Source organism: Solanum tuberosum, unplaced genomic scaffold, assembly GCF_000226075.1.
Source record: "Solanum tuberosum cultivar DM 1-3 516 R44 unplaced genomic scaffold, SolTub_3.0 scf00606, whole genome shotgun sequence".
Taxonomy (NCBI): domain Eukaryota; kingdom Viridiplantae; phylum Streptophyta; class Magnoliopsida; order Solanales; family Solanaceae; genus Solanum; species Solanum tuberosum.
In genome coordinates this window covers 115,200-124,801 of record NW_006239521.1, presented here as the reverse complement: position 1 = coordinate 124,801, position 9,602 = coordinate 115,200, and the positions used below count along the sequence as shown (strand labels likewise).

At 28.5% G+C, this 9,602-nt stretch overlaps 1 long non-coding RNA gene across 2 annotated transcripts; it reads left to right on the top strand.

Moving 5' to 3' along the window:
* The first annotated feature begins 4,659 nt into the window (after window positions 1–4,659).
* Window positions 4,660–7,501, top strand: LOC102600908 (uncharacterized). Of its 2 annotated transcripts, XR_001472245.1 has the most exons (7): window positions 4,661–4,771; window positions 5,100–5,140; window positions 5,947–6,036; window positions 6,155–6,347; window positions 6,694–6,717; window positions 6,803–6,907; window positions 7,123–7,501. It is a non-coding gene; the product is annotated as an uncharacterized lncRNA (long non-coding RNA). The 2 variants fall into 2 exon arrangements; XR_368839.2 differs by having other exon boundaries at window positions 4,660–4,771; window positions 6,155–6,717.
* Window positions 7,502–9,602: the final 2,101 nt, after the last annotated feature.

The following is a 9,602-nucleotide window of genomic DNA, read 5'->3' as shown; positions in this document are numbered from 1 at the left end:
ACTGAAACCTGGATGACAAAATTAGACCAAAAAACACATGTTAGTAATTTATAGTTTCATTTTCAAGAGTCATGAATATATTCCATACAAGATCGATTAGACCTTCATTTTTTGTCCACCCTATAATATTTCTGTAAGACAATAAAAGAAATTGAATGGAAGAAAGAGAGAGGCATTAAATCTCCAATCATCCCCTGATCCATGCCTTGCTGCAAGATCGAGTTTGATAACTCGACCTGTTTCTAAGCTGCATTTTACACTTCCCCAAAAACAACAATCTATAAATCCATTGGCATTATAACCTTCCCAATCAGCCCACAATTCGCCATTGGAACTCATTATGTTTGCCTGAAGCTCCAAGAGAGCACTTCTCTCTTCCTCCCAACAACCATTCGCCACATTTACTATTAGAAAAAACACTAACAACAAAAACTTAATATTCCTCATCGCCAATATGACTCTACTTTATTTTCTAGCAGTCTAATTTGCTAGCTACCTAAGGGAATGCTTATATAGGAACTATACAAAGTATGGTGAACATAATCGGGTTGGTTCGGGTTTTTCAAATATCAAACCAAATTATAAGTGTAAAATTTTTTAATTTATAAACCAAATCAAACTAATAAAATTTGGATTTTTTTGGGTTTTTCAAATACCAAACCATTGTGTCGAATTTTTAAATTTATAAATCAAACCAAACTAATAAACCTCGGATTATTTTTCTTCAGATTTTTGGATTTTTTCGGTAAAGTTTGCATACAAACATATAATTAACTTGTGCTCCAAATATTTCTTTAGTCCAACCAAAATACAATTATCTAAGGTGTTTCTTAAGAAAATAACACAAAATATGAAATGAGTACGGATGACACCAAAATATTCAATAAAAAATAATAATTAAATCATCATATAAAATAAATATTGCAAAGTCATAATGAAAATGATCATAATTTAAAAGTACTAAATCATGCTAAAATAAGTTTAATAAGTATTAGTTACATTACTAAATTTTCTTTTTGCATTAGTATTAATTTGATTTTGATTTAAGTTTTATTATAATTATCAACATCTATGAACTATAATCTTTATTGGACCATTCCGAATTCTAAGTTTTAAACTTGAAATAATATATTAAAAGATGAAAACTATGAAATAGTATAAGAAATATTTTAAAATTATATCAAAGTAAATATTTTTATGTATAAAATAAAATTTTAAAATTACATATATAATGTCGGGTTTGTTTGGTCTTGGGTTGTTTTTTTTTAGTTAAAACCAAACCAACCCAAATATAGTCGGGTTTTTTTTTCCAATATCAAACCAAGTCAAACCAAACCACTAGTCGAGTTTTTTTTCCGATTTGACTCGATTTGCGGTTTGATTCGGTTTTGTACACCCCTAATACAAAGCACAACTTCGTTTGCGGGTTTAACAACTCACTAGCTTTGATTTATATTATGTTTTTGTGCTTAAAAAGTTATTTAATATGAATAAATTATTTATAAAGAATTCAATAAGCTGCGTTTTCTAAAATATAGAACTCATAATTTCAAATCCCAACTTTTTTTTTTTTTTAAAATAAAAATTATGAGTAGGGAAAGAAAAGAAATAAGGGAGCGGATTATAAAGCGATGAATCGAACATTTAAAATTCAAGTACTCAACCAACTAGTTCCATCTTTTTAACTCCATCTTAACTACAGAAGAAAATGGATGGTGGAAATGAAAGCTAGCTAGTTGAGTCAGCATCACTTCATTTTTGTTTGTTGGGAAAAAGGGCATGATATATCCTTCAACTTTGCCATTTGGAGCTAATATGCCTCTCGTTATGAAAGTGACTCATATATACCCTTACCGTTATACAAACGGCTCACATATACTCCTACCGTTACAAAACGAGCTCACATATACCCTTCATTTAACGGAAGTGAAAAATTAGTTGTAAATTTATATTTTTTACTTTTAAAAAAAAATAAAATCATTTAGGGGTATATATGATTCTTCTAGCAAAGTTCAAGGTATATTTTAATCTTTTTCATACATAAATTATTTTTTGACTTCTTTGATTATCATTATTTGAGTTTCTTATTCTTATTTTATTTTTTTCTTTCATTCCTTAGTGTAAATAAAAAAATTTAAAACTATTTTTTGTGGCTATATTATAATTTAAAACTATTTTTTTGTCTATATTGTAATTTAATTTTTGTATTTGAAGAAAAAAATTTGATCATCTATAATAAGTTTTACAAGAATATTAGTAAAACAAAAATAAATTTGACCATCAAAATAGTAAATCTAAATTAGTCATTGAAACAAAAAAAAGTAAAAAAATAATATGTTTGAGGAGGATTAAATATACTCGGAATTATATATATATATTTTAAAATAATAAAAAAATTAAACTAAAATTTAATTTTTTCATCTCCGTTAGAGGAAAAGGGTACATGTGAGCGATTTGTATATAAGTAGGGGTATATATGAGCCACTTTCATAACGAGAAGTATATCAGTTCTAAATGACAAAGTTGAGGGGTATATCAGACTCTTTTCCCTTGTTTGTTTTACTAATTCCAACATGACTTGGAAGGAAAAGCAAGCTTTAAAGATGGATCAATTTGTGCACATTCAAAGTTGGAAAATATAAATGTGAAATGAGGCCAAGTTAAAGGAGATATTTATGTATTATGACTTTGTAAAATACATCTCTAACTAATTTTTTTAAGGGATGTCATATCAAGAAGGGACAAAAAAATATACGGATACATGCATATACATACGTTTAATGCATATTATATTGAAAGAACGGTCACAAGAATAATATTAAATTTTGTGACAAATTTTTTAAAATTTTATTCTACTTATAATGTTAATTAACTTAAAGAAAAGTTATCAATACCTAGGTTAAAAAATAAATTATATATAATATAAAGAGATATTACATATATGTGATATAACAAGGGTAAAATGAACTATACATAAAATAAATGGAGAGTTTAATTATTGTTCAAAGTTAAGCTATTGAAAGTGGAGTTTGATTTTTAAAGCAAAATTAAAGTCATTTTCACCCTCTTTAAATATATATGGAACAAATTAATTATCACTAATAAGAGGGCAAAGAACCTCTCATATTAGTTATCCCTTCTTTTTTTTCACACCTATTAAAAAATAATTTTTAGAGAATCATTATTCCTTTTTATATGAGCAGTTTCTTGATTTTTACAAATCAAACATTTTTAACAAAAGAAAACTAAAATACCAGTCAAACCCAATTTGGTTTTTGTTTTTTTAGAAAGTTGAATACCATAGCGTGTGTGGATGGGTGGACGCAGTAGTCCAGCCGCATTGTCGAAAAAAGACGCAATCAAATGCTTTGGAGTTTATTTCTTTTTCTGTTTTTATCGTTTTATATGTATTTTTTGTAATGTAAACATAGAGAAAAAAAGAAGCAATTATATGCTTCAAATAAATTGAGAAACAGTATCACTACCACAAAGTCAACTTTTAGGGACATTTGTTTAGAGGCAATAAACAAATTGCCGCTAAAATGCTCCTTACATTCGACTATTACCGGCATTTAGGCATTTGTCAGGAAAAAATATCTAATTACTAGCAATTAAAAGTTAATTCCGCTATATAATTCACTTAGGGTCTGTTTGGAAAGTCACTTGGTAATTGGAATTGGTGTAATTATTAGGATAGTAATTACCAGTCTAGTAATTACACTGACCTGTTTGGATGTCACAGTGTAATTACACATGTTCTGTTTGGATGCACAATTGCAATTATAAAATTATAATAAATTAAAAAATAATTGATTTATATTTTTTCAAATTAATATATTTCAATTGAATTGATCGTAACAACTAAAAGTATGAAGTTTCTACGAATATCATAAAATGCATGTTTGATAAAAAGAATAATATATAAATAAAATGTCATAAATTATTAAATGTTTGACAAAAATATAATCTATCAAGTCTAATTAAAAAATGACGTGCAATGTAAATTCAATATTACTAAAACAAATGAAACTGAAAATATAACATAAGTTATAAATTCAAAACAAAAAATTTAACATAATACTCTTATAATAAATTTCAACATAGCAATAAATATGATTTATTTTTATTTTTTCTTAATAAAGAAAACGTAAGTCTATAACCTTACTTAACAATAAATTCTATTTTAATTTAAAAAATAGAATACTAATAAAATTATGCTAATGAGAAAATAAGCATGGCATAAAGAAATAGATAATACGAGAAAATTACATATAATCATGTAAAGTAAGGTTGAGAACAAGAAGAAAATGAAATATAATAATATAAAATATAAAATAAAATTTTACAAATTTTAGAATAATAAAAATAAAAAAGAACTTAAAATAATAGAAGTAAAAAAAATTAAAACAAAAAAATAAAAATAGAAATTAAAAAAAGAAATTAAAAAGTAATCAGGTGGTAATTACACCATGTAATTACCAGCAATTCACAGCGTCTGCCTGTGAATTGTAGAGTGTAATTACCTCCTGCCAATTACACCAATTACCTGTTGATCAAGTAATTACATGTCTTTCCAAGTTCCAAACAAGACAAGACATTGTAATTACACCAAATCCAATTACCAGGTATCCTTCCAAACAGGCCCTTAATATACCTAAAGTTTATTTCCTTGTAAAATCCCTCTACCGCGGAATTCACCCACACAGATTAGGGAAAACCTCTCTTCCTCATCGTCCATGGCGCAAACTCATCTCTCTCTCGTCCTTACCAGGTAATCTATGTACTCTCCTTGTCTCTGTTCCTCCTCTCTCACTAAGTATTCTCTTTTTGATTTTGCAAATCCATTTCTCTTCTCTTTCCTCTCCCCTTATTGAATTGATGTAGGTTCATGCACTCTCTTTTTTGCCTTTTTCATCGACCGATTTGGTTAATCACATGTGTATGGAGATGTGTAATGATACTTGCGTTATTTATTTCCCATTGATTTAGTTTTCTGTGAAGAATTCTTTTTTTCCATCAATTAAAAAGTGCAATTTTGAGTATTTGTAACATTATGAGTTGTTGTAAAGAAAATTCAATGGATTTGTTTTGTATTGCAGACGGAGAATGTATTTCTGAAACAGTTAGGTGTTTTTTTGAGGTGAGTGTGCTGACCGATGCTATATTTCTTTCGTTTTTTCAAGTAGATATGCCAAGTAGATGTATGTTCTTTCCTTTTTATTTTGGCTTGATGTAGTGGATTCATATAGTGAATGTCATTTAGTTTAGGATTAAGGAATGGCTGATTGATCAATGAACATTTGGTCTAAGCCTAAAGAATGTGCATACTGCTGCAAAAGGTCAAAGCCTCACCTAGATTATGTACTTGCAATATAGTTGGCTTTGCATTTGGTAATTCTTTCTATTAAGATGTTATAATTTTTGCAATGTAGTTGTCATTTGGTAATCTTTCTATTAAGAAGTTAATTTTATTTTTTAGGGTGCTCTAACTGTTGAAAATGTGTTTAATTTAAGTTATTGTTGTTCATCTTTTGTGCTTCTTTCATTTCTCACCAATTATATTGTTAGAAGTTATTTACCATTCTTTGAATTATGCAAGAAGTCAACTACTTGATTGTAGATGTTTTGATTTATCTTAAGTAAGTATACTTTTGTTCTTGAAATATATTTCCAGTTAGGCTTGACTACATAGGTCAAAGTTTTCTACGACCAGTTAATTATATGCTATTTCTTGCATATTTAGTCCATATTTTCACATATTCGTTGGTGAAATCTGTAACTATGGCCATGGCCATGACATGAATCATACACATTTTAAGCTTGTTAAGTACTTGTTTTTACTTTTGCCTCTGTTTTTATTTTTGCCATTTACCTCTGTTTTTATTTTTGCCTAATTCACATTAGGACTCTGCTTTTTACGAACTTACGAGATAATATGTTTTGAAGGAAATTATCTAAGAGACAATTTATAAGGCCACAGGGTCATTTGATGAGGCCAAGAAGCTCAAACATGGTAGACTTGATACAGTTTATAAGGTAGGTAATGGCTGAATATAGTGAAATTCATATGTTTGAACTTGTCTATTGTCCATAACAACAATGCAGTATTAGAAGTGTTAACAATTAAATGGAGTCTGAGACATGATTTGTGCAGGGTGTTTTGGCAGATGGGAGAGAGATCATCATCAAAAGGTTGTTCTTCAGTAACAAACATAGAGCTACAGATTTTAATAACGAGGTAAACAGTTTGTAGGTGGAGCACAAAAATTTGATAAGATTATTGACTTATTAGGATGCAGTTGCTCAAGACCGAAAAGTCTTTTTGTGAACTCATCATTCCCTTTAAGGTATTTCTAATCTTGTAAACTTGCTCGTCGACTGTTTTACTATGTCAAGTTCACTTAGCATGCATTGTGTTATTTTTTTCTAGCTCCTGCCGACTTATTTCATGAGCAGAATGAGCTTCATGTTTTGTCCTCTTCATTTACTTGACAACTCCTTTTAGTAAGTTGTAAATCGTGATTTCTATTCATAGCTCATTTGCATAAGCTCTCTAATTAACCTGATTGTGTTGTGTTTATTTAACTTATAACTCAAAGATTTTAAGTCCCCAAAAGTTAAAAAAAATTGACAGTGAATTTGTAGAACAGGCATTTCATTCAACTACTAACATTGAATTTTTCAATAATACAGATAGTATTGTAAGCGGAACTATATGTAAGTGTCTAATTCTCACTATTTACTTCACTTTAGTACTGATGTATGTTATATATAACTTGGAATGATCTTTTCTTCTTTGCAGTCCTCTTGCATAGAGTATTTGATTATTATGAGTGACAACCTTGATGCTCTATTCTCAAGTAGTCATATGGAGTTTCTTTGAAATTTATCTGGAATCTTTTCAAATGTATGTGATCATTTTTACCTTTGTCATACTTTCAATGGTTTGGCTAAAAAATCTTGATCTGCTATTTTTATTATTTGATCTCTTTTACCTCAAACTGTCTCGAATTAGATCCTGAATGTTTGATTTGTGCTAACATGTTGAAATCTAATACTTATACATAGTTGGTGGAGTAATTGCACTGATTCTTGTGGTGATATGCTTGTTATGAATCACAGTGATCGATGAAGTTGGATTTCTCATGGCAACGAATTGGGAGCTATTCATCCAATGGATAATCAACACATTTCAGGGAAGATCAAAAATCAATGAAGTTGGATTTTCAAACTGTTCTTATTGAATTTTTGAGAGAGATCAAATTATTCTTGAAAAGCAACCCAAAAGGTGGAGATACTTGGTCAAAGAAGTGGTATATATCTACAACGTGAGAGCCTGTTCAGGTGTTAGAGGATTAGTGCAAAAATGCATCTTTTAATTTGTTTCCTTAGTAATCTGTTAGTTATGTTTTCTTTGAGTTTCTAGTCACAAGCTAGCCAACTCTACTGGACTATAGTTTTGTAATATTCTCTTGGATGATTAATAAAAAAATTGGTTACCAAAAAAGAATATTTTTCTCTTATGATTTTTATTTTTAATGTTATGTAAGTGTGGTTAAATATGTCGACTAATGCATCTTTGCCGACAATAACACAAAGGTGTAAAATATGTTTGATATCACAATTTTAAGGCGACATTACTGGCAATAGTAATTGCCCCTAAATAAATGCCGCTAGAAGTATTTACTTTTAGCGGCAATATTATAGGTCTTTACCGGCACCCTAATGCCGTTTTTAGGCTTTAGCGACACAAAATGCAATGACAATAGATTAAATGCCGCTAAAAGCTTTTGTGGCAATAAATATTGCCGCTAAATGAAAAACTAAATGCCACTAAAAGCCTCTTTTGGTATAGTGTATAGCGGTGTAGCTAGGGAAAATAATAATTTGAAATGTCTAAAAAAAAATGGATAAATAAATGTGAAAGGATACTATCGCCCAATATCTCAAAAGGGATAAATATATGCTCTTCAATTTTAGATATGCACAAATTGGTACTTAAACTTGAATAAAGTTGAGCATATATGAATAGAGTTGAGCATATATACACAGTTAAATACGCGTTCTACTTGACGTCTTACGTGCACATTCAAAGTTGGAGGGCGTAGATGCATGAGAGGAACTAAGTGGGGGTTTGGAGGTTCGGATGAACCCAGTAGATTCTCCATAGATCATGTATTTGTATGAGAATCCCCTAACAAAACTGACTGACGACTCAGTAGTAAGGAAGAGGTCATGAAAATGCTTTCCCACACTAGAGTTGTGGGTTCTCGAACCCCACTATTATCAAAAGTTTCTCTCTTTTTTTTTTAAAAAAAAATAAAATAAAATGAAGCATGCTTTGCAATATTTTTCTCTTATGCTATTTATGCAAATTTCACAAATAAAAATAAAAATTAATTAAAAATATAAGATTAACAATTGGAAACAAATAAATAAAAATCCACTCGTCTTAAAATAAAAAAGATTCTCATTTCTTATATATTGTCGTTCGTTAACTTATCGATTATATTTGAAGTTATTATACTGTCCTAACATATAAAAATCCTAAACTTCTAATTTTGACTCCGCCTCTATATAGATACCAACAAAACCAAAGTAAAAAGACATATTTATGTATAATGACGAAAAATAATAAGCACAACACACTTTTTCCTATAGGAAATAATAGAACATGACGTCACATATGAGGAAGGGTTCCCACGTTGTTTAGTGATATAGTAAATTGTGGTCAAAATGACCCTACAATTAATATGCACGATACACTTTTTCCTACAGGAAATAATAGAACATTTTTTCATAAATATAAATATTTATTATTTTAAATACAAGAATATAATTTTATAATTAAAAAAAAGAAGATAAAACCATTGCACATAAATATATAAATTCAAATCAAAATCTAATATGACTATTTCTTCACAAAATCTATATCAATGCATACGATGTCGATGGCTTGAGGAATATCCAATTAAAAACAAGGCAAAAGAGACGAGGACAGAAACAATTTTCAACAACCAAGAAACACGCCGAATTATTAAATACTTTTCAAGAGACATTAAAACAATTGCATATTAGAAATTAAAAAATAATATTATTAAAAGAAATCAATTGATTTTTTTTTAACAACTTTGAATATAAAATATTAGGAAAATAGACTTCAATTGTATATATATATATATATATATCAACTTACAATTTAGAAGATTTTAAAATAAAAGTATTTTGAATATTGATATGTCAATACTTATTTAATTAATATTTGCTAGCATTAATTTTTTTAAGTATTGACTTATTATAGTGGCTACAAATTTAATTATCAATATATGATTATGTAAAGTAATTAAGATTATTTAATTGAAGATATACAAACTTTATGAAAAAAAAGAAAAATTATGGAACTAGTTCAAATTAGTAATTTATTTATGAAAAATAGCTATAGTCTAAAAATATTGTAAAAAAGAACAATATGTTATTTTTATAGCAAACCCATCTTCATTGCCTCTCCTCCCTCTCTCTCTTTGTGTGCCCTTTCCCTCTCTCCCTATGTATTTTATGAATTATCATAACCCCAAGTTATTAATTTGTCTATATTTGGATTT